Here is a 23,494-nt window from a genome sequence, read left to right on the forward strand (position 1 = left end):
CGTTGCTGGATGGATGAAAGGGTGCTGTTAGGGCATGGCGGATGCCCAGTCCCAAAAGACACCGCTCAAACATGCCTGACGTGAACTGCGGTCCGTTGTCGGAGACAAGGACATCAGGACACCCATGCGTTGCAAACGGCCTCGCAGCACCCGGATGACGGCCTCGGTAGTGGTGGAGGGCATCAGGGCCACCTCCAGCCATTTGGAATAGGCGTCCACCACTACCATAAAGGTCCGGCCATGAAAGGGGCCAGCCAGATTGATGTGCACCCTCGACCAGGGTGTCTTTGGCATCTCCCAGGTGTGTCCCTTACTTGCCGGTGGTGCAGGCCTCGACTCTTGGCACGCTTGACAGGCGGACACCCAGGCAGTGATGGCATCGTCCATATTAGGCCACCAGACATAACACCGAGCCAACACCTTCATTTTGACAATTCCCGGGTGGCCAACGTGCAGAGCCTCCAGGACGCGCTGACGGAGTCCCCAGGGAATCACGACGCGGTCTCCCCACAGCAGACAGCCGCGATGAGCCGAGAGTTCATTTTGTCTGGTTGCGAAGGGCTGGAACTCCGATGCAAAAGGCCCTTGTGGCCACCCCCTCCACACCCATTTGAGCACCCGGCTGATGGTGCGCTCCTGGGCAGACGCGGAGGCCACAGTGGCAGCCGATACAGGCGCTGCTGGAAGATCCTCAATCAGGAGGAGCGATGAAGCTGGAGCCGGGTCTTCCACAAATGCTGGAAGAGGGCAACGGCTGAGGGCGTCGGCATGGCCCATCGATTTCCCCGGGCGATGGACGAGCCGGTAGTGGTAGGCAGCCAGGAAAACAGTCCATCGCAGCATGCGTGGCGAGAGGACTGGTGGAGTTGGACGATCACCGGCGAGGAGGCCCAGGAGTGGCTTGTGGTCAGTGATGAGGTCAAAAGTCCTGCCATAGAGGTATTCGTGGAACCTCTTCACTCCAGCCACAAGTGCCAGTGCCTCCTTGTCGAGCTGGCTGTAATTCTGTTCCGTCGGAGATAGCGTCCTGGAAAAGTAGGCGAGCGGTGCTTCTCTTCCGTCTGGAAAACAGTGACTAAGGACAGCGCCGATGCCAAAAGGTGAGGCGTCGCAGGCAAGGACCAGCGGCCTGGATTCACTGTACTGTACCAGCACACGGTCCAATGAAAGGAGAGCCTTGACCGCGTTGAAGGCTGCCGTCTCCCGATGACCCCAGGCCCAAGGCGTCTTTGTGCTAAGGAGTCAGTGAAGAGGCTCAGCCACCGTGGCTTTGTGGGGCAGGAACATGTTATAAAAGTTCAGCAACCCCAGGAACGCCTGCAACTCCGTCTTGTTCTTTGGGATGGGGGCCTGCTGGATAGCGCGGATCTTGGATGTGGTCGGGTGGAGGCCGGAGGCGTCGATAAGATAGCCCAGGAACTCTACCTGTGGAACGGCGATCTGGCACTTCTCCCTCTTTACCTTGAGCCCGGCCTCTTGGAACCTGGTCAGCACAGCACGGAGGCGCTCGAACAGCTGCTGGTGTGAGTCTGCGGACACCAAGACGTCATCAAAATATGGTACCACACCCGGAAGCCCTTGCAGGAGACGCTCCATAAGGCTTTGGAAGATGCCAGGAGCCACACTCACCCCGAACTGCAACCGGCGGCAACGGAATGCCCCTCGGTGGGTGACGATCGTCTGGGCTTCAGCTGTGGCATCATCGACAGGCAGTTGTTGATAGGCTTGGGCAAGGTCCAGCTTAGCGAAGACCTTACCCTCACCCAGGGAATGCAGCAGGTGTTGGACAACAGGAACCGGATAAGCGTGCTGCTGAAGTGCCTTGTTGATCGTGCACTTGTAGTCAGCGCAGATTCTCACCGACCCGTCTGGCTTGACAGGCGTGACGATGGGGGTTTCCCACTTGGCGTGGTCAACCGGCTCCAAAACTCCTTGGGCGATCAGTTTGTCCAGTTGTTCGTCCACCTTAGCCTTGAGAGCAAAGGGAACCCGGCGTGGCTTTAGCTTGATGGGGGCGACTTGTGGATCAAGGCTAAAGGAGATTGGCATACCTGTATATTGCCCTAAAGTGCCATCAAAAACCTCAGCAAAGTCTTTGACCAAACCTTCAGTCTCTGCGTTAGAGATGCAGTTGATGCCGGTGACTTCCAGGCCGAGGGCATCAAACCAGTCTAGCCCTAGGAGGCTTGGCCGCTGACCTTCGACCACCACCAACCGGAGCAGGCCCGAAAAATCCTTGAAGGCGATCCGGAACCGGCCAACGCCTACCACGGGAATGTCGTTTCCCTGGTAGTCTCTCAGGTGTACGCGGTGAGAGTCGAGTTGCCTTTTGGACACTCTGGGTACCAGTCTTTTGATGGTGCTCCAAGACACGATGGACAGGGCAAACCCGGTGTCGATCTCCATGTCACATGGAGCTCCTTCAATGAGCACCGTGACGTTCAGCTTGCGTCGCGTAGGCGAGTCAGTTTGGCCAATCGTGGTTCCAGACGGGCAGCGGCAGTTGGTGAGAGCGAAACAACTTTCCTTGGCAGACGAGTGAAGACTTGGACTTGCGAGTCGGTGAAGGGGGGGTGTCAGACGGAGCCGATCGGCAGACCTTAGCAATGTGGCCCCTTCTGGAACACTTCCTACAGATGGCGTCTCTGAATCGACACTTGGCACGGGAATGGTTGCCTCCGCAGCCGGCACATTCTGGTTGGCCCTTGGACTTCTGTTGGAACTTCCTGCGCTCCCGCTTTGTCTGGTGCACGTCATCGTCTTCACTGGAGGATGCCTCATCACTGCTGGCCTCTTCATGATGCACCGGAACTGGCTTCCTATCAAGACGCGGGCTGCTGGACTTGCGGATCTCCTGGGCGGAGCGTTCAGCAGCTTCTGAGGCCCCAGCCTCCTCAATGGCTTTCTGTAGCGTGATGGATGTCCCGGACCCCGCAGACGATTCGATCCATCAGGGCATCGTCTAAGTCTCGGAACTCGCAGTGCATTGCAGCCTGTCGCAGGGCGGTGGTGTAGTTGTTGATTGACTCCTCCTCTGCCTGGTTCCGGTGGTAGAACGCATGGCGGGCAGCAATCTTGGACGGCTTTGGTGCGTAGTGGTTGCGGAGCTTCTCTTGGATCGTGTCCCACGGTGTTGCCTGGACTGCTTCAGGCGCAACAAATGCTCGGGCCTGTTGAATGGTTTCTTTAAATGTAAAGGTTCATCATTGTTCCACTCAATGTGTATGTCTTTAAGGGGCCAGAGCAAACTAACAAGACCCAGCTTTACAGCTGTGAAACATAGCAGGTGCTGCTGAGTTGTACTGATTAAGGCGTGTCAGCATTTGGGCATAGTATATAAGGAGCAGCACCTAGCTCTCCCATTACCCTGGGGGATGGGTTGGTGGTTGGGTCTGGTTTGTTGTTAATGTATTTAGTGTATAAGGAGTTTTTGGTTTTTTTTGTAATTAAAACCTTGCTTAAGTTATTTTTGAGTCCCTTTCTTTTTAATGCATGGTCTCCCCAGCAAGCTCTCTGCAGCGCTACCATACTGCAAATAGCCAACATCTTTGGTTATGGGCCCAGCTGCTGAGTGGATGACTGCATATTTTTGGACTCTGAGAAAGGTTTGAAAACTCCTTCTCCTGTTAGCGTAGTTCTGTGGGTCTGGAAGAGTTCCAGAATGGCTGATCGGGTTCCAGAAGCTGAGAAGGCTCTGGTCTTTCCACAGCTAACAGATGAGAACTATAGTTTGTGGTCTTTTCGGGTGGAGGTGCTTTTGACCTCTAGAGAAGTATGGACCTATGTAACTGATGACCCTCCTGACCCTGTAACAAATGCTTGGTCGAAAGGAGATGCAAAAGCCAGGGCGATAATTAATTTGGCAGTCAGCGACCAGCAAGTAGTCTACATAAGGAATAAGAAAACTGCCAAAGAAATGTGGGACAGTCTTGCAGCAGTGCATGTTAGAAAAGAGTCAGCATCTGCATTGACGTTTTTCAAGCAGTTGTACCAGACTAAGTTGCAGCCTGGTGGTGATTTGGCAGCACACTTGACACGTCTGGAAGCAATACGCGGCGAATTAATTCGAAGGGACATGGACATACCTGATATTCAGTATGTTTTTATCATTCTTTGTTCCCTTAATGAGGACTTTGATGGTATAGCTAGCCAGATATCTGCCGTCCCACCAGCACAATTAACTGCGGAAGGGGTGACGGCAAGATTAATGGGCGAGTTGGATAGAAGGGAGGCTTGTGCCATAAGCACTCCTATTTTTTGTAATTAAAACCTTGCTTAAGTTATTTTTGAGTCCCTTTCTTTTTAATGCATGGTCTCCCCAGCAAGCTCTCTGCAGCGCTACCATACTGCAAATAGCCAACAGGGCCATCTCAAACACCTCAGGCCCACAGAGGCTGAGGAATAGGCCCCGCTTCCGCTCCTTTGATACTTCTGTCAGCTCGTTGGCTTGGAGGTAGCAGTCGAACCGAGCGAGGTAGGAGTCCCATGATTCAGAGGCTGGCGCAAACGGCGGTAGAGGCACAAGTGAAGCCATGATTCCGATGCCGGCGTGAAGGGCGATGGATGGAACACAGTGCTCTAGCCAGAACAGTCAGCTCTGAATTGGTTCTGTCCAGTGATTTCGCTCAGTGATTTCGCTCTGTGATTCAGCTCAGTTCAGAGGCTGGCCGCATCTGGCTATGCTCTGATGTCCATCCATCCCACCTTCGTCGCCAGTGTTAAGTTGTGGGTTGACATAGCGGACGACACAGTGATTTCTCCAAAGCAGCTCTTTATTTTGTAAGCTGGAATAGAACTGACTAGCAAGCAGCTCAGCCGGCCTGCCTTTATAGGCAGCCGGCTGTCAACATTGTAGCAACAACACCCAGAGTTTCCCGCCTAAAATAACTGACGTGGACCTGAGTGAAAACTATCTACAGACCTGAGTGAAAACTATCTACAGTATCCCCCTGCTGGCCCAGGGTGAAACTTCACTACATAACAGTCTGTCACATGGAACAAGCTTGTTTTCTCCTGCTCCGAAGGGTAGGACTTGAAACAATGGATTCAAATTACAAGAAAGGAGATTCTGACTAAACATTAGAAATAACTTTTTTGACAGCTGTTTGACAGGGGAACTGGATATGTCATGGGACATCGGTCAGGGAGCCTTTAGCTGTGATAACCTGCCTTGCAGGGGGTTGGACTAGATGACCCTTGGGGTCCCTTTGAATTCTATAATTCTATGATCTCAGCAGCCACAGGTTCCTCACTCCTGCTGTATGATATGAAGGGCATGTATGATGTCACACTGGTGCTATCGGATCACTATTGTAGATATAGCCAACAATTATATTAGAGGTCTTGGTGGTGGGGCAGCCTTTGATTAGTGTGGGAAAGAGTTCAGGGAATTTCAAGTGCATTTGTCTGGACTTTGGCAGATTAGATCACCATGACCATCTTCCACCATGCAAAGTCAGGGCTCAGAAAAGAGGTTGCCTTTGGACATAAGCCTTGCAATGTAAATCTGTATCCTTGATTATGACATGCAGTTTGGAAATCCTTGACAGAATACCAGGCTTTTACTGTACTCTTCTTGCCTAACTGATTTCAGCTGTTCATAACAGTTTTGAATGGCATGTGATGATGGCATAAAACTCAACTTAAAAGTGTAGCATGGAAAAGAGCAGCCAGCTCCAGCAGTGATAAGTTGAAATGTGTTTTGCAGAACTGGCTCCCGCAGTTTTCAAAAGCTGACAACAGAAGGGAAAAAATAATAACATTTGAGAGAGGGATGGGTGAATCTGTCAATTTCTGATTCTTTCATATTCTTGTTTTTCCATTTTTAAGCTTAGTTCTCCCCGTTTCCACTTGAGTTCACAAAAACTTTTTTTAAAAAATCCTTGTGGAAGTTCTTCAGCAATTTCAGTGTGATTTTTTTCCTAATATCCACATTTTTAATACAATTTGCCCAGCATACACATTTTTGTAAGCAATTTCTCCTAATATAATGCATTGTGTGTGTGCTCTTTTCACCAGTATATGCATTTTAATGCACATTTACATTTAATTTACATTTTACTGTAGCAAATGCATTGTTGGCAAAATTTCAGAAGTGCAAATTTCAAAGAATGAATGTGTTTTGGTCCTCATAAAGTTCCAGGTGGTGTGAATTAGGTAGGTTTACCTTAAATGTGAAGTGAGCTAAACTTCTCCCCCATCTCTAGTTTGGAGAAGGCAGAGACCTGCAATGGGAGCTGGGGCTTCTTCTTTTTGACAGGAACCTGTTTCTCATTTACAAAATGCAAAGTGCTGGGATTCATTCCCCGTGCCCCCAAAGCCATGCCTTCTGACCTAGAGATCTGTATATACCCCCAGCCCCTGCTTTATTGGAAATATTGAATGCCTTGGTATTGATGGGAAATCACTCTGCATATCCTCAGAGGCACTTGTGTTATATCAATACAACATTCCAAGGCTGAACCTTGATCCTAAAAATGTAGCTCATTAGCAAACTGTGGCTCAAATCAATCCCCGATAGTGACTTGTGGTAGCAGGAATATATGCCAAAGGTTTTTGCTTTTGTCTTAAGGGTACTTCAAAAATTGTTCCCAACAGAAATCTATATATTCTCCCCTGATATCTATAATATGATTAATGGAACTGACGTTCAAGAGAGCAGGTTCCCTGGGGGAAACTGTTTCCAGGAGAACAGCTCCCAGTCTTACATTTTTAAATGTAATTTTTGTATCCTTTTTTTTTTTTTTTTTAACTGAGAGCTGCACCGCAAGATTCAGACAAGTGCAAAATCTGAAGGACGGATGTTATGAAACCCACACATTAGTCTGAGAGGTGCGGAAATTCATGAAGAACAAATCCCCAACTCTCAAAAATAAAAGCCCATATATGTGGGGATCCCTGTGCTGAGGGAATGGTACTGAAAACATTTCATGTATGTATTTAACCAAATTTGTATACTGCTTGGTTGTAAAGAGACCTCAAAGCAGTTAATAAAGAACATGCTATGGGCCACTGTTTGCTTTTTAAAAAACTTTGTGTACCTCCCAACTGAACCCTGGACTTCTGAACTGAACTCCCAGGGTTGAGCCCTCGCTTCCATTAAGGTTTAGTTGCTGGCTAGATAATACTTCGGAGAGCAGAATACTTTTTGTGTGTTTATTTCCCATCATCTGTGCAGTTGTCCCCCCCCCCTTCAAAATATGCACTGCGCCAGATAGAGATGTCTCCTCAATACTCGTGATGGATGGCTAACCCAAATTACTTTGAGGCATCTGAGTTTTCAAGAACTTCCATTAAGTTACCTCATTTCTTGCCTGTTTGTTCTGCAAGGCAACCCTGGGCAATAAGGCGAAGATTCCTGATCTTCGTAAACATGTCCTAGAGATAAAAAAAGAAATTGTTTCAAAATGCTGCACCCTCCTTTCCTCTATATCTCCACATGCAATTTCCTCCTTGCCAGGCTTTGAATTCAGAAAAGTCTCAGATGTGATTTTCCAAAACTCAAGCTCCATCTTTTTAAAAGCTTTTAATCATAGCTGCCAAAGACTCATCCCCCGAGGCTGCAGTCCTGTACACCAGTGGTTCCCAATTAGCTAAGTTCTGTGGATCCCCTGTTTTTCAAAAGCCAAGCCATGGACCCCCTTCTTTTGAAAATGATGATATCTCTGTAGTAGTTTATGTTGTGTGAATGGTGCCACCATATACCCTCCAACACGTCCCAGCACAAAATCAGGACGTGCATTTTCTGGGCCACAGTCTCACTTGATTCACATGACCCGAAAAATGGGATGGTCTGGACAGTTGATGGGTATGTGCCATGGGCCCTTTGGGGTCCGCAATCCACCAGGTGGTAACAGCTGCTGTATGCACTTGCCTGGGAATATTCCATTGCATTCAATGGGCTTACCTCTGTGTGCACATCTATAAGACTACACTGTCAATCAGAGGGTTCTTCTACTAGGCCATCATAGGAAAGTAAATAGCAGCTTTCAATGCAGCTACGAGCAGTTACTATATTCTTGGGAGCCATCCTGTTCTTCAGATTTCCAGGTTTAGGGACCGTATGTGCATTATGCTGCTCAAATCAACCTCCATGTGAATCACTAGGCTCTGTAATAAACTTAAAGCATTCAATACTCAATAATGGCTGGTGCCCATTCGACCTGCAGAGGGAGAAGGCAGGGAGCCCAAACAGTAGATTTTTAGAATGTGTGATTATTTGATTGTTTGATTATTGTTAGCCGCCCTGAGCCTGGCTTCGGCTGGGGAGGGCGGGATATAAATAAAATTTTTTATTATTATTATTAGATGGAGCCAGAGCTGTTGACCACCAGAGCTGACTATAGATTTATCTCCATTCTCCCCCCTGCTGCTGCCGCCGGAGTGGTACCTATTTATCTACTTGCACTTTGACATGCTTTCAAACTGCTAGGTTGGCAGGAGCTGGGACCGAGCAACGGGAGCACACCCTGTCGCGGGGATTCAAACCGCCGACCTTCTGATCGGGAAATCCTATGCTCTGTGGTTTAACCCACAGCGCCCCCCACGTCCCTTTTTTGATATATTTACAACCCACTTTTCTATTCATAGCAGCAACCAATAGGAGGACCCCCCCCCCAACCTACAACAGGGGTGGGGAAGAGATCTGGCAGGCTGGATCCTGAGCTCCTATATCCACCAAGGGCTGCCTTCTAGGTTTTTGCTAAACCTGCTGTTGTTGTTTTATTTATACCCCACCCATCTGGCTGGGTTTCCCCAACAACTCTGGGTGGCTTCCAGCACATATAAAAACATAATAAAATGTCAACCATTAAAAACTTCCCGACACAGCTCCGTTCTGGCATTTGGAGGTGGGGGGGGGGAGGAATTTCCCAAAGGGAGCAGTGGCAAAGGCTCATCCATCAGATCTGTGACTTGCAACATGCAGCTGAACCTGGTGCGCAACACCCTTCCCAATGTTTTCTGGGGGCTGGGCTGGAAGAAGGCCTGGGAATGTGTTGCATCGCATAACACAGGATGGGGAGCTTTTCCCAGCTGGCATGCCAGATGTTGGTTTTCCCCACCTCCACCAGGCCACTCTGGCCAGTGGGTTGGGGTGCCCACTTGTCCATTGCCTTACACAACCATGGCAGCAGGTGAGCTCAAAGGAAGATCCAAGGCAATCTGAGCAGGGCTTGAAGTCACTGTCCATCAGCTGATTCGCGCAGACTGCAAGCCCTGCTTGCACTCAGCAGTCCCTCTTTAGTGTAACTGATCCCAGCAGGCTTGAGGTCACTGCCCATCAGCACCGACTGCAAGCCCTGGGCAGGGGTCAGCTGCACTACAGAGTTTCCCATTGGGAACGCCAAAGCATGGCCGATCCCAGTAGACTTGCTGCCACCGCTGATCAGCTGATGAGCAGTGATAGCAAGTCTCCCTTGCCAAGGAATCACCAGGAGTGCCCTTTAAGTTCCCATTGGCACCAGTGGAAGCCTCCCATCAGACCAATAGCAGCTTCATGGAGGGAGTGATTTTCAGCAAGATAATGATGCATAGGGAAAGGATGCCCCATCACAACCCTATTCACCACTCCCTCCCCCTACAGTGGCTATTTGAAGAATATAATACCTGAGCACTAAATGCTTCCGTGCATTTAATGTCACATATCATTTTCTGACATGCCCTGATGCTCAAGCTTGCTAGCTCTGGCCTTGATACTGTGCGCTGGAAATTCAGCAGTGCCCACACCCAGCAAACCAGCTGATGATGGACTGATGTGTATTTGACTTCAGACCCAGCAGGGTGAATGTGCATCAGGACTGAAAATTGAACTTTAGTAACACAGGTTTCCAAGCCAACGGCTAGAAGACTTTGTTTATACCCTCTTCTTTCAGTTTCTGATATGTCTAACTGATGCCGCTTTGCAGTCAGAGAGGAGACCACTGGTTGCAAAAATTGGCTAGACACAATAAACTGCTTTATTGTCATTAACTCTCCCCCCTCCCCAACCTCAATATGGGAAGCTTGACAGAAGGCCATTTATACAGACACATTCCAAGACTTTGCTGCTTGACAATGCACCTTCTCTTCTACCAGAGGCCAATCCATATGGGGAAATTGGGCACTGCCCCATCAACCTCAGCCACCCCACAACCTGCGTGCCTTCTTACTTCCAACTAGGGTCCAAGAATGAGCACTACCTCAACTTCCTACTCCTTAATCCAGGGGTGACTGACATCAGCTCCAATGTATGGCAAGATCTCATGAGAAGACTTTTTCTGAAGTGGTGGGGGAGCCACGAGAGAACCCCAGTTCAGCTGGACACCTGGAGTAACTTGCTGTAGTTTTAAGGCTGTTCAAAGTAGCTAGTCTTCATGAATTTCACTTGCAATGCTCTGTGTTGGCCCCTAATTCTCCCCCGTTACCCCCTGGACCTCAAGAGCAAAAGCAGTAGAGAACCTAGCGAGAAGCTCAGTTTGTGTAGGAACATTCTTTTAGCTACCAGGAATCTTTCGTGCCAAGGCTCTCCCGGGATGGAAGGTCTAATCAGGACGAATGAGAAAGCAGAGAACCCAGTGAGCAGTGACCCAGCAGATTGTCTGTCACTCTCCTATCCCAAAACATAAGAACAGTAGTTCTAACTTAAGGAAGAGATCTTTATTCAGGCTAATAAAAGTATGGGCTCAGCAGCAAGCACAGGATCTAAAAGTCATGATGTCTAGGTACACAAGTAAAGTGAAAGATGCAGAACTGAAAGGATGCAATGAAGATGTCCCAACAATTTGTCGTGCTGCTCCCACCAAGCTTTTAGATGTGAGGCAGGGCAAGCTCACTGACTCTCCTGCAATGCATGCATGTTCTGTCTGGGCTGCTGTGTCTGGTCCCTCGGTTCCCAATTTACAATAACTTTTGTTTGCAGTTATGTTGCTCTATCTTCTTCTCCCCTTCTTGCATTTTCTCACTCACTTTTCCTTTCCTTCCATCTCAGTCTCTTCCAGTCTCATGCTATTCCTTTAGTTCCATCCAATTTGCATTCACACTCCAAACTAGCCCCTTCTCCTGCAGCATCAATCTGCCAAAAATTATCCTTGTGCTCCTGAGCATCCTCCAAGACCCACTGATGCCACAGTGGTCTCATTCTGGGCCACCCATCATTACAGTTGGGTGGCCTGCAAGGATGACACATTGATGGCTGCTGAGACCCTTCTCAGACTCTTTCTCTCCTTTGTCAGCCTACAGAAGCCAGCTGCAGCAGTCACTTACCTCTAGTTCTGCCTGCAGCTCTCTATTCACATTTAGGATGACAAAATCTGTCTATTTCTCATCGATGTCATTTTCACACATGTTCGCCTATAAGTCTGTTCCATCTGATTTTCACATTAACTTCCATTTAAGAAATAATAAAGTCTGGACTGAAATGTGTATTTTAAAGCATATTTCCCCTACAAAATGCACCTTTCCAAATGCCAGAGCAGTTTGAAACTACTCTGACAAGTTACGCGTCTGAGCACTACTTTGCTAAATTCAGAGAAAGTGACACATTCAGTGGGCAGCTAAGTTCTGATTTGCACATTTAGAGATGTGAGGTGTGGATTAGGCCAGGTCATTATAGGATTTGCAAAGACAAAATAATCTACATGATTATTTTCAACACACCCACACAAAATAAATTGCAGTCATTTCTCAGTTGTTACGGGGAATCTGAAAGTGTTAAGATAAAAGTTCATTGCTTGCTTTAGGGACTCCTTGATAACGCTTTTCAAGTCAGTACATCACTTGCTTTAGGGATTACAAATAACATTTCTCAAGCCAATTTTGCATTGCATAGCTAAAACCTTCTCCCTGTGAACGGGGGACTTTTTGTATGGAGGAGCATTCTGGCCTATGAGCCCACAGGCTGATTGACTTCCTAGGAAAGGAAAGGGGAATGGTAGACATCCAGATGTTCTTGATCTCCAACTCTCATCAGCCCAAACGAGCATACCCAAAGCCTGCCCAACCATCAGGCAGAGTCATACCTAACCCTGACCTGATGCCAAATACTGAGACAGCAGGGGATGAACCAAACATTCCACAGGTCAAGGAGGCCTTGAGGGGCAAGCAGGGTCTCTTGTAGGCAGTGTGCCTGGAAATCCCAGGTGTGAGAGAGGCATCCCTGTGTAAGAAACCCTGTCAAATTGCAGTCAAAGGAGCCCAGGGGCTTTTGTGCCACTATCAAAGGTGATAGATCTTCTGAGAAAAATACAAAACCTTGTGCAAAGCCACAGAGACTTACGAACTACCAAACCTAAGATGAACTTAGGTTTCAATGGATTTTTCAAATGCTTAACTCAGTCTTTTGTTTTCTTTATCTTATTTATTATTTTGGTAATTATTGTGTGTATATTAGTCGCCAACGTGTTGCATGAGTCGTACTACTTCTATCAGCAGCACAGGTTGCATTTTTCTAGCACTATCAAAGGTGGCAGGGAATTAAAAAGCATTCATTTTCCTCTCTAAGGTTGTGCTTATATTTATTTATCCCTAGATCATAGAATCTTAGAGTTGGAAGGGAACCCAAGGGTCATCTAGTCCAACCCCCTGCAACGCAGTAATCTCAACTAAGGGATCCATGACAGATGACCACCCAATCTCTGCTTAAAAACCTCAAGTGACGGAGAGCCCAGAACCTCCTGAGGGAGACCATTCCACTGCCAAACAGCTTTTACGGTCAGAAAGTTCTTCCTGATGTTTAGTCAGAATCTCCTTTCTTGTAACTTGAATCCATTGGTTCAAGTCCTAAACTCCGGAGCAAGAGAAAACAGGCTTGCTCCATCTTCCATCTGACAGCCCTTGAGATATTTGAAGATGGCTATCATATCTCCTCTTACTCTCCTCTTTTCCAGGGTAATAAACAAAGTCAGGTCCTTCAACCATTCCTCATAAGGCTTGGTTGACAGACCCTTGATCATCTTGCTTGCCCTCCTCTGTACACATTCCAGCTTGTCAACATCCTTCTTAAACTGTGGTGACCAGAACTGGACTCAGGACTCCAAGTGGGGTCTGACCAAGGCAGAATAGAGTAGTACGATTACTTCCCTTGATCTGGACACTATATATACTTCTGTTGATACAGCCTTGGATAGATTTGCCAGCCCCACCCCACTGTGATTGTAAAGCCATGGTAAATCTCTCCTTCTGACTAAAAGAGAGGCATGCCAGTCATGGAGGACCCCTTTGGGAATGTGGTCCTGTGTCTACAAAAGTCTCCTTCCAAAGATCAAAACGAGAACATTGAACTGGGTCTGGAAGCTGTTATAGTGCTGGTATAATGCCACTTTCCAAGACACTACTATTAAGAGGTACCAAGTTGTAGGATTGGGTCACTAATCAGCTTAAAACCCAAAACTTCAACTTACCTAAATAATGCCCTTTGGCTGTGACTGGGCCAAGGACATTTCAAAGTTGACCACATAGAGCAAAAGTGCCTTCAGGGCTCTGTGTTTAGAGATGGTGGTTCTCAATCAATGATTCTGGGCACTGTGGAAGCTCTAGTCACTTATGATGAGGCAATGCATCCTTGTTAAAGAGTTCTGGCGATAGAAGGTGAGGGCAATTTGGTGACTTAACGGAACGGCCAAAATGAGAGAGTGGGAATGAAAGCTAGCTATGTATTACAGTGATGCTTTCACGAGGAAATGGACCGTGCATTTAATAGCCCATGTTATGACTAAGCCTATTCTGAGTTGGATGAGACCATAGGCTTGAAATTGTTTTGGATAATCACAGGGTCCTTTCATAGCAACCTTCAAATCCATTTCAGTGGAAGAGCTTGAGGATTAGAGAAGACACTGTGACTTTTGAGAATGTATCTAGAGGATCCTCTAAAACTGGGGTGGGAGACCTTTTTGCAGACAGAGGGCCACATTCCCTTCTGAACAACCTTCTGGGGGCCACTGGCCAGTATTAGGTGGGGCCAGAGGCAAAAGTAGATGGGCGGGGTACAATGATCATCATCAGCATCATCATCAGTGCTTTTTTATATACAGAAAAAGGTGCTAGTACTCACCCTGAAGTTGTTAGAGTAAGTACCACACTTTTAATGGAGGGGGGAGGTACTGCTTACCCTTGAATACCCCCAGAAAAAAAGCACTGAGATTCATCATCATCATCATCATCATCATCATCATCATCATTATCCAATGAAGAAGCTGATATAATGTATAAATCTCCTCTACGGTCTTTGTGCTGGCTTTAAAAGAAATATTGTATTTAAAATACACATATATTAATTGTGCAATCTCACCACTGGCTGAGAAAGTGTCATGCTTTGGATAACAATTTTTCAAACAAAATTTAACACACTAATTTTCTTGGGATGAAGATCAAGTAGCTTTCCATTCAGGATGTACCTAGAGGGCAACTTGTTCAAGTTAAGCTTATTGAAACAGAAGCAACAGAATGTCAATTTGTGGTCTAACAGCATGTCATATCTGAGAATTGAATATACATGAGGCTAAATTGAATTTATTTCAGTGCCAGATTTGTAGTCCACTTGTTGTTGTTTTTTATTTTATTTTTTGACTGAGATAAAATACTACTCTGTCTATACAGTAAACATGTTCTCAGGTGTCATAATTTTTAAGTTAGCAGCTTTAAAAGTTGGCTGTTTAAAATCCCCCCTTTAAAGTGAGATGTGCTACATGCTCTTTTACCAGACTGCAACCAGTTAGACATCACTGTAGGAAAAAGAGAAACAAGGAACTCTCCTGTGCAAATGAGTTGAAAGTAGAACCACTTACGCGTATATGAAAAAAGTGGTTTCTGGAGACCCAACAAAATCAAATTGGAGTGATGGCATGGCAGTCCTCAGTTCAGACAAGTTTCATATTCTCTTCTTGCTAATTACATGGTCGCCATTGTGGAAGTGATGTCATAGCATTGCCATAGCATCATCAATCAGATTTGGCTGTGTGATGACATCACAGAACCAAATCTAAATGAAGACAGCCACAAGCCCATCAGGTCAGTGTCCCTGCGTCAGTTCTGTCATGCGGAAATGTTGGTGAGTTTCCACGATAATTTTTTAAAATTGCAAACTGATGTGGAAGTGTGGAAAACTGAACTTAGCACTGGAAAAAGGCAAAACTAAAAACAACAACAACAACCTGGAAATAAATTCATCCATCACTCAGCACCTCCTGCAGAATGTGTGGCTGGAACACTGGGTTTGGTCTAGAAGGAAAAACAGACATGAATGAGACAGAGCACCTGGAATTTTGTTGGAGCAGCTCTTGAGAAACATGTGCTAATAAGTAGGAAGAAGAGACAGTGTGTACTTGGGGATCTGTGGCAGAAGCAGTATGTCAGTTTCTGAAAGGATGGGCGCTCGCTGAGTCAGACACGATTACTGGCATTGCCGCAGACCACAGGATGGATTCTGATGCTGTTTGCTACTCATGTTTAATCTGGCCTAACTCCTTGGAAGGCTGTCCTTTGACATCTCTCTAAATCGGAACACGGCCCTCACACGCCTGGAGGTTCTTAAACAGCTGCCTGGGATTTGTTCTCAGGACCGCACCTTTCGACAGCCACCAAGGCAAACCGAGTAAGATCCTTAAGCTTGCAGCACAATAACAAGATTTTAAATGCTTCTTCACATCTTGCCTCTGAGCTCTCATGTCCGGACTCCTACCTAGCACATGCAGAGCTAGACTCTGATACTTGGAAGCAGAAAAAGGATCTTTATTTGCACAAGTAACTGTAGAGCATCGACAGCAGGTGCCATGCTCAGGAGTCACGACTCAGGAGCAAAGCGAGCAGCTCAGAACTGGACAGAAGGAGCAGAGAGGCTCTCACAGGTTTCCCCTCCTGGCATGCTTTTGAAGATGAGGCATGGCATGCTCACTTGTGGCACGTTTCTTGTGCTGTGGGAATACCAGAACCTAAGAAGAGCCTGCTGAATCAGGCCAATGGCTCATCTAGTTCAGCATCCTGTTCATTTTATATGCCGTATTTTTCGCTCTATAAGACGCACCAGACCATAAGATGCACCTAGTTTTTGGAGGAGGAAAACAAGAAAAAAAATATTCTGAATCTCAGAAGCCAGAACAACAAGAGGGATTGCTGCGCAGTGAAAGCAGCGATCCCTCTTGCTGTTCTGGCTTCTGGGATAGCTGTGCAGCCTGCATTCGCTCCATAAGATGCACGCACATTTCCCCTTACATTTTAGGAGGGAAAAAGTGAGTCTTATAGAGCAAAAAATACAGTATATAATTTTAATTAAATTTTGTATTTTACAATTTAGAATACTCATGTAAACATCCTTAAAATATCAGTGACTTCCCTTCTTCTCTTTCCATGGTTCATTTTGCCAGTCGTAAATCCCTGCATATTTTACATAAACTAAACCATTCAGTATTCCATTATTACACCCATCAAAACTGTTGAATTTATCTTAATGCTGCCAGCGTTTTCAAGTGTACACAATTACCCCCCATATATTCAATAAACATTTTCCAATCTTCTCTAAACGTATGTTCTTCTTGTTCTCTTATTCTATATGTTAAGTCCGCAAGCTGAACATATTCCATCAGCTTCAGTTGCCATTCTTTAGCTGGGACCTTGCTCGTTTTCCAAAGTTCAGCATCCTGTTCTCACAGTGGCCAAGCAGACACCTGTGGGAAACAAGCAAGCACGACCAGAGTACCACAGCTGTCTGCCCACCTGCAATTCCCAGCAGCTGGTATTCATAGCTGTTGGCTGCAGGTGGGCAATCCATTGGTGGGTCTGCTCCCATCTGCAAAGGCATTGTCTGGTTCTAGGTGACAAGGCTGCACTCTCCTGCTCAGGCCACTTCCTGTTCAGGCCCACATCTTGGCTGATCAAAGAAGAAGAAGAAGAAGAGTTTGGATTTGATATCCCGCCTTTCACTCCCCTTCAGGAGTCTCAAAGCAGCTAACATTCTCCTTTCCCTTCCTCTCCCACAACAAACACTCTGTGAGGTGAGTGAGGCTGAGAGACTTCAAAGAAGTGTGACTGGCCCAAGGTCACCCAGCAGCTGCATGTGGAGGAGTGGAGACGCGAACCCGGTTCCCCAGATTACGAGACTACCGCTCTTAACCACTACACCACACTGGCTTCTCTCTCTCTACAGCAGAGGTGGAGAAGCGAACATCCTTGCTCCCTCTTTCTTCCACAGGGCAAGAAGGGGTGTTCCCTCCTCCTCCAACCCAGGTTCCCCATCCCCACTTTTCTGCCTCCTCTTCCATCGGATCCTGCCAACCCAAACCCGATCCTGAGAGCATTAGGGGACTCATGGCATCTAATGTGTGTTCACCCATCAGCAGAACTATTATTATATCTGATTTTCAAACCTCATTGCAGATAACTCACTCTGCCTTCCCTCTACAAGAAATCCCTTGAGAATGGACCCTAGCAGTAAGGAACAGAATTTCTTTTAAAAAACCCCCAAAGAGGATTTCACCTTCTCAACGCATTTCTCATCTGAAGGGGGTGGGGTGGGGAAGCCAGCTCACATTCTGCTTCTTAATATAGATTAATTTAAATCCAATTGCTGTGCTGCAGGACGGTATAAAAATCAGGCCACCCAGTTTTTATTGCTGGGAAGTGGTTGTGATCCTGGGTAACAACGTAGAAATACAGAGCCGCAAGCAGAATGTTGCTTGCATGTTCCATAGCCCAGCAGTTCTATTGCCTGGAGCTAAGGTAGGCCATGGTTCTTACACCAATCAGGCACTGTATTTCTCAATCTCACAGCAAAGATTTGAGAAACACAGATTTGTAGAGTTGGAAAGGACTGTGAGGATCATCTAGTCCAACCCCTTGCAATATTTGTTTGTTTGTTTGTATGCCTCCCTTATCTCAGGGTGGTTCACAACATAAAACTACAATATAAAAATCACAAAATACATAATCAAATAAAAACAAAGGCAACCCAATTATCCCCCTTTCCACAATACATTTTAAAAGGGCACCAGATGTCAACCAGTCAAAGGCCTGGTTAAAAAGGAATGTTTTTGCCTAGTGCCTAAAGGTGTATAATGAATGTACCAGCAGAACTTCCTTGGGGAAAGCATTCCACAAATGGGGGCCCACCACAGAAAAGGCCTGTTCTCATGCTGCCACCCTCTGGACCTCTCGTGGAGGCACATGAAGAAGGGCCTCAGAGGATGATCTCAGGGTCTGGGTAGGTTCGTATGGAGAGAGGCAGTCGTTGAAGTACTGTCCTGAGACATTTAAGGCTTTAGAGGTCAAAACTAGCACTTTGAATTAGGCCCGGAAACTAATTGGCAGTCAGTGTGCTCTGGCCAGGATTGGTGAAATATGTTCAAGCCATCTTTCACCCAACATGGGGCTCGACCCCACAACCCTGAGATTGGAACATGTGCCTTGCATGAAGAAGTTTCCAGGTTCACTCTCCAGCAAGTAGGGCTGGGAGAGACCACCCCTGTGGCAAAAAGTGTGTGTGAAGAGCCCATCGCTGAATTTAGAGAGTGTTCCAATAGGCCAGAGTATATAAGGTCACTTTCTTGAGTCTCCTAGTACCTGGAGGCAATGCAGGTCTGTGGCACCTTGTTCGAATGTGGTGCAGTGGTTAGAGCACCCTTTCTCAACTTTGGATCCCTAAATGTTGTTGGACTACAACTCCTATCATTTCTTTTTTTTTTTCGAATACATTTTTATTAAAGTTATACACAAAACAGACATATAAAAAAGAAATATATATATATATATATATATATATATATATATATATATATATATACACATATATATACAGAATACAAAAAGGGGTCACTACAACAGAGATATACAAGCCAACTTTTTCCTTTTTCCAACTATACAAAGAAAATAATTTAGCTACATCATGCAAAAAAAAAAAAGAAACGAAACGAAAAGAAAAGAAAAGAAAAGAAAAGAAAAGAAAAGAAAAGAAAAACACCCTAGACTCCCTTCCACCCTTTTGGTAAATATCGAATATCAACTTCCATTACGTATTTGATTTTTAATCTATAATCCTAAATTCACTCGCTGGTAGTATTGTTCTAACCCCGCCAGTTCACATTAGACATTTATTCCAATATAGTTCCAGTATTTACTCCAATTTTTCAGAAATTTCTGTTCATCTTGATCTCTTATTTTACCTGTTAATTTATCAAGCTCAGCATAATTTACCATTTTAATCTGCCAGTCATTTATGCTGGGGATGGTTTCCACTTTCCAGTATTGTGCCAACATAATTTCTCCAGGAAGGTAAGATTTCGAAGAAAAGAGCAGGGAGGGGGTATTATTTTGTGAAATAAGCATGCCCTAGAGTGATTGCTCTGTGCTCATAAAACAATTCCATTTTCTAAGTCCCTGACACTAAATCTCATGGTGTAAAAACAAATTGTTTGGAGAAAACCATGGATGTTACAAATCATTCCTGTACAAAGCAAACAAGCTATTTACTGAACATCATAATGCTCCCTTTAAGGTCAAAGAAAAAATTGTGTGTGTGTGTGTGTTTTAAAAAACAACAACAGAACTGTTAAGCTCTGCTGTAGATCCCTAAGCTAAACACCCTTGCCTTTAAACAACAAATGTGAAAAATGAAAGGAGCACATATGTGGATTTATATGCACATCTGGCTTTGGGTTCTTTATTTCTAACCTCCAAAGTGAGCCGGCTTCACAAGGCTGAATTCATATAGAAAATGCATGCCCTACTTGTGATTTATGACGCCACATAACTACTCCAAGATGGTGCGATCCAAAATATCTTGAGGAGGAGTAAGAAGCCCCATAGAGCTCTCAAATGTTCCTACTTGGCATTGAAGGTTTCAAAAACTGTTGAGAGAGAGGCAGGATTAAAGAATCCAGAGACAGTTTTCTTACAATGGCTCGCAGCAGGGGGAAGGGAGCCTTGGGCTATCCTGACCTCCTTATCTGGCACTTGGGCTAGAGAACTTGTTCCATCTGGGGGCCACATTCCCTTCTGGTTAATCTTCTGGGGTCCACATGCCATGGATGGCTGGGGCCACAGGCAGAAGTTGGCAGAGCAAGGAATACGAATTTTGCCTTTCTACATAGTCTAATTTTTACACGCACCTCTCTCTATCCTCCGTCCAGATAAGCATGATCAGAGTCCATCTTTGAATATCTGAAGGGCTGTCACATGGCAGGTGGAGCAAGCTTGTTTTCTGTTGCTCCAGAGGGTGTTGTTGTTGTTGTTGTTGTTGTTGTTATTAAAATTTGTATACCGCCCTTCATCCGCTGATCACAACATAAAAATACAAAATGAAAACACAAGGTAGAACCTGAAACCATGAGTAAGACAACAGATTCCAACAAAACATTAGGAAGAACTTTCTGGTAGTAAGAGCTTTTTGACAGCAGGGTGGGCTGCCTTGGAAGGTGGTGGAATCTCCTTTATTGAAGGTTTCAAAACAGAAGTTGCATGGCCATTTATCAGGGATTCTTTAGCTGTGGTCAGTGCATTACAGGGGGTGGGACTAGATGACCCTTGGGGTCCCTTCCAACTCCATGATTCTAGGATTCTAGCTTGGTTCAAGCTACCTTGCAGAGTTGTTGTCAGGATAAAATTGGGATTGGGAGAGAGGCGTGCTGCCTTTTGCTCATAGGAGGAAAGGCAGGGTAAAAAAAAATTACAGCAAATAAATCAAGTCTGGAGAAACAACATCTAGCACTTGTTTCTTTTTTTATTATTTTATTGTTAAAATAATTCAACATTAATACACATACAAACATACATTTCATACAACATACCTACATACATACAACATACCTACAACATACCTACACTCAATCCCACAGATAGACCCTTAGTTTTTGAAAGAGAGTTTCTATGACAAGCAAATCTTCCAAGCACAACAGATGTGTAATATGCTTGTTCTGTTCTTCTAAGAAGTAGCCAGCTGAAACCAAGAGGTACTACAATCTAACATGTTAAGCTTTGTGCCCCAAGCAATTAACAACACTTTTCAACCTGAAATCGGTGTTTTACACATAAGGCGGCTTGTTTTATGTATAAAACAAAAGTTACAGAAGCACAGCTATTACCCGCCTCCCAAAACGGGTTATTTTGCTCAGTTCTGTGCAGACAAAATCAAGATTGAAGCATAAGAATGGCCTGGCTTGTGGGAACAGAGCAAGTTGCCTTGTACTGGATTAGACCATTGGTACATCTAGCTCAGCACTGACTAAACCAGTGGCAACCAAGCTAACATACACAGGTGCTATAGCACCCCTGAAGACTTCTAGTGGCACCTATGACTCTGAGCTTTCTTTTGTTTCTAGCCCTCCTAGATAGAGCCTCACGGGGCAAAATGTACTACCGTACCTTGTGAGCAATTTCTGTGAAATGAGAGTGGTGTAGCTACCTTGTATTTTTCCTGGTATTGGGTGGCGCTGTGGGCTGAGCTCCCGTTGCTCGGTCCCTGCTCCTATCCACCTAGCAGTTCAAAAGCACGTCAAAGTGCAAGTAGATAAATAGGTACCGCTCCAGTGGGAAGGTAAACGGCGTTTCCGTGCGCTGCTCTGGTTCGCCAGAAGCGGCTTAGTCATGCTGGCCACATGACCCAGAAGCTCCCTCGGCCAATAAAGTGAGATGAGCACCGCAAGCCCAGAGTTGGCCACGACTGGACGTAATGGTCAGGGGTCCCTTTACCTTTACCTTGTGAGCAATTTCTGTGAAATGAGAGTGGTGTAGCTACCTTGTATTTTTCCTGGTATTGAGACATGCTCAGGGCTATTAGATCTAGCTGATGCTTCTCACCACTCCTCAGCACTCAGCCAGTCCATGACGGCAGCGTTTCAGGCAGGGGCCTCTCGTAGCCGTACCTGGAGACGCCGAGGACTGAACCTGGGACCTTCTGTGTGCAAAACAGATGCTCTGCCAGTGCTCTATAGCCCTTTCCCCCAAAGGGCACAAAGGAGGTCTGGCTATAAATTACTTTTAAAAATAAGATAGTTGAATGCTAGCAAGCACTTGCTTGTTTTTGTTGTCTGGGAGCATCCTTGGCCTTCACCAGCGGGCCTGTGCAATCTACCCTTTTGGTTGTGACTTTTTTGTTAGGTCGATAAAAGTGTGCAGTATAAATATATTATCATTCACTGCACACAGTGCTGCCTTTTCAAATGCTTCCCCCCCCCCTTGTTGGCTGTGGTCTCTCCCCCTCCTCCCCCCCCCCCCCCGCTCCTTTTTTCTTTCCCTCATCTACTTTTCTGACAAATGACCTTGATTTCTAATGCAGGCAGCAACTCGTCCCCCCTCGGCCCACGTAGGTCTCAGCATTTCCTTCAGGGAGAGCAAACTTCGACAGAAAGCTCAATATTTGAGGACCCATTGGCACATTTCTCAGAAGCAGCCCCAAGACAGCCCGTGATATGAGTGGCGTCTCCTAAAAATAACCTCCTTCCATAGGCGTGCCTGCACTGTTGCTTCACAGCTTCCCTGCTCAGGGGCTTCAACCTTCGCTAGAGCTGCTGGAGAAAAACACCACAGTAGGGAAGGCCCATGGCTCAGTGGGAGAGCATCTTTTTTGTGTAGAGGTGGTCCCAGGTATCTCTAGGTAGGGCCGGGAGATAGCCACTCCCAGAGAACCATCAGGGCAGACAGTACAAAGCTAGATCGGCCATAGTCTGATTCAGTAAAGTGAAGGGCTACAACTCTATGATACTACTTTAAGCAGTCTGGGCTTCCCCTGAAAGAATCCCGGGAACTGTAGTTTGTCAAGGGTGCAGAGAGTTTTCATTCCCCTCACAGAGTTACAATTCTTAGAATAGTTTCATAGTCAATCTCTTTTCACAGGGAACTCTGAGAATCTTCGCTCCCTGAGGGGAATAGGGGTCTTCTTAGGAGACCCTTAGCACCCTTTACAAACTACAGCTCCCAGAATTATTTGGGGGAAGCCATGAGCACTTGGAAGTGGTATCATAGGGCTTTCAGGGTGTGGTGTGAATGTGGCCAGTACTAAGCCAAATGGTTCAATGGCCAAACTCTGTTTAAGGAAGCTTCCTCTGTTTGCACAAGTCATCCATTCTATTTCATCACAATAATGATGAGCCAGAATCTGCTCTTAAAAGGGGGTGGAGAACCTCAGGGCCAATAGAGAGATGAAACCCTGGAGAGTTGATGCCAACAAGCATAGACAATAGTAGATGGACCAATCACCTCCCTCAGTATTAGGGAGTGTTCTAGGTTCTTAAATGCAGCAAGTGGCTGAGAAGGCACACTTTGTACTACCAGAGAACAGGATGGTATCAGCTCAGCACAGTTTATCTCTCCCAGACCTTTACTCCAAAAATGCAGTTGAGAATCTGGCCCACTAACTTCTTAATTAAGAAGCAAAGTACCAATTAATTGTGAGGCTGTTGCTATGCGGGTGCCACATCACAAGAAAGGAGAGCAGATAAGGGGGGCACTTTGACTGTGCAATGAAAAACATGGAAGATAATATTTATTTGGTTCAGCTGAAAAGATGTGTCACAAAACCTCAGCGCTTGAGGAAATA

The 23,494-nt window shown here is 46.0% G+C and overlaps 1 long non-coding RNA gene across 2 annotated transcripts; it reads right to left on the reverse strand.

Annotated features, from left to right (window-relative positions):
- Window positions 1–5,145: 5,145 nt before the first annotated feature.
- Window positions 5,146–20,173, reverse strand: LOC307202477. Of its 2 annotated transcripts, XR_013832896.1 has the most exons (4): window positions 20,070–20,173; window positions 15,126–16,634; window positions 7,302–7,377; window positions 5,146–5,732 (listed from the first exon to the last, which is right to left on the reverse strand). It is a non-coding gene; the product is annotated as an uncharacterized lncRNA (long non-coding RNA). The 2 variants fall into 2 exon arrangements; XR_013832897.1 differs by lacking the exon at window positions 20,070–20,173 and having other exon boundaries at window positions 15,126–16,841.
- Window positions 20,174–23,494: the final 3,321 nt, after the last annotated feature.

Source organism: Podarcis cretensis, assembly GCF_951804945.1.
Source record: "Podarcis cretensis genome assembly, chromosome: 14".
NCBI lineage: Eukaryota > Metazoa > Chordata > Lepidosauria > Squamata > Lacertidae > Podarcis > Podarcis cretensis.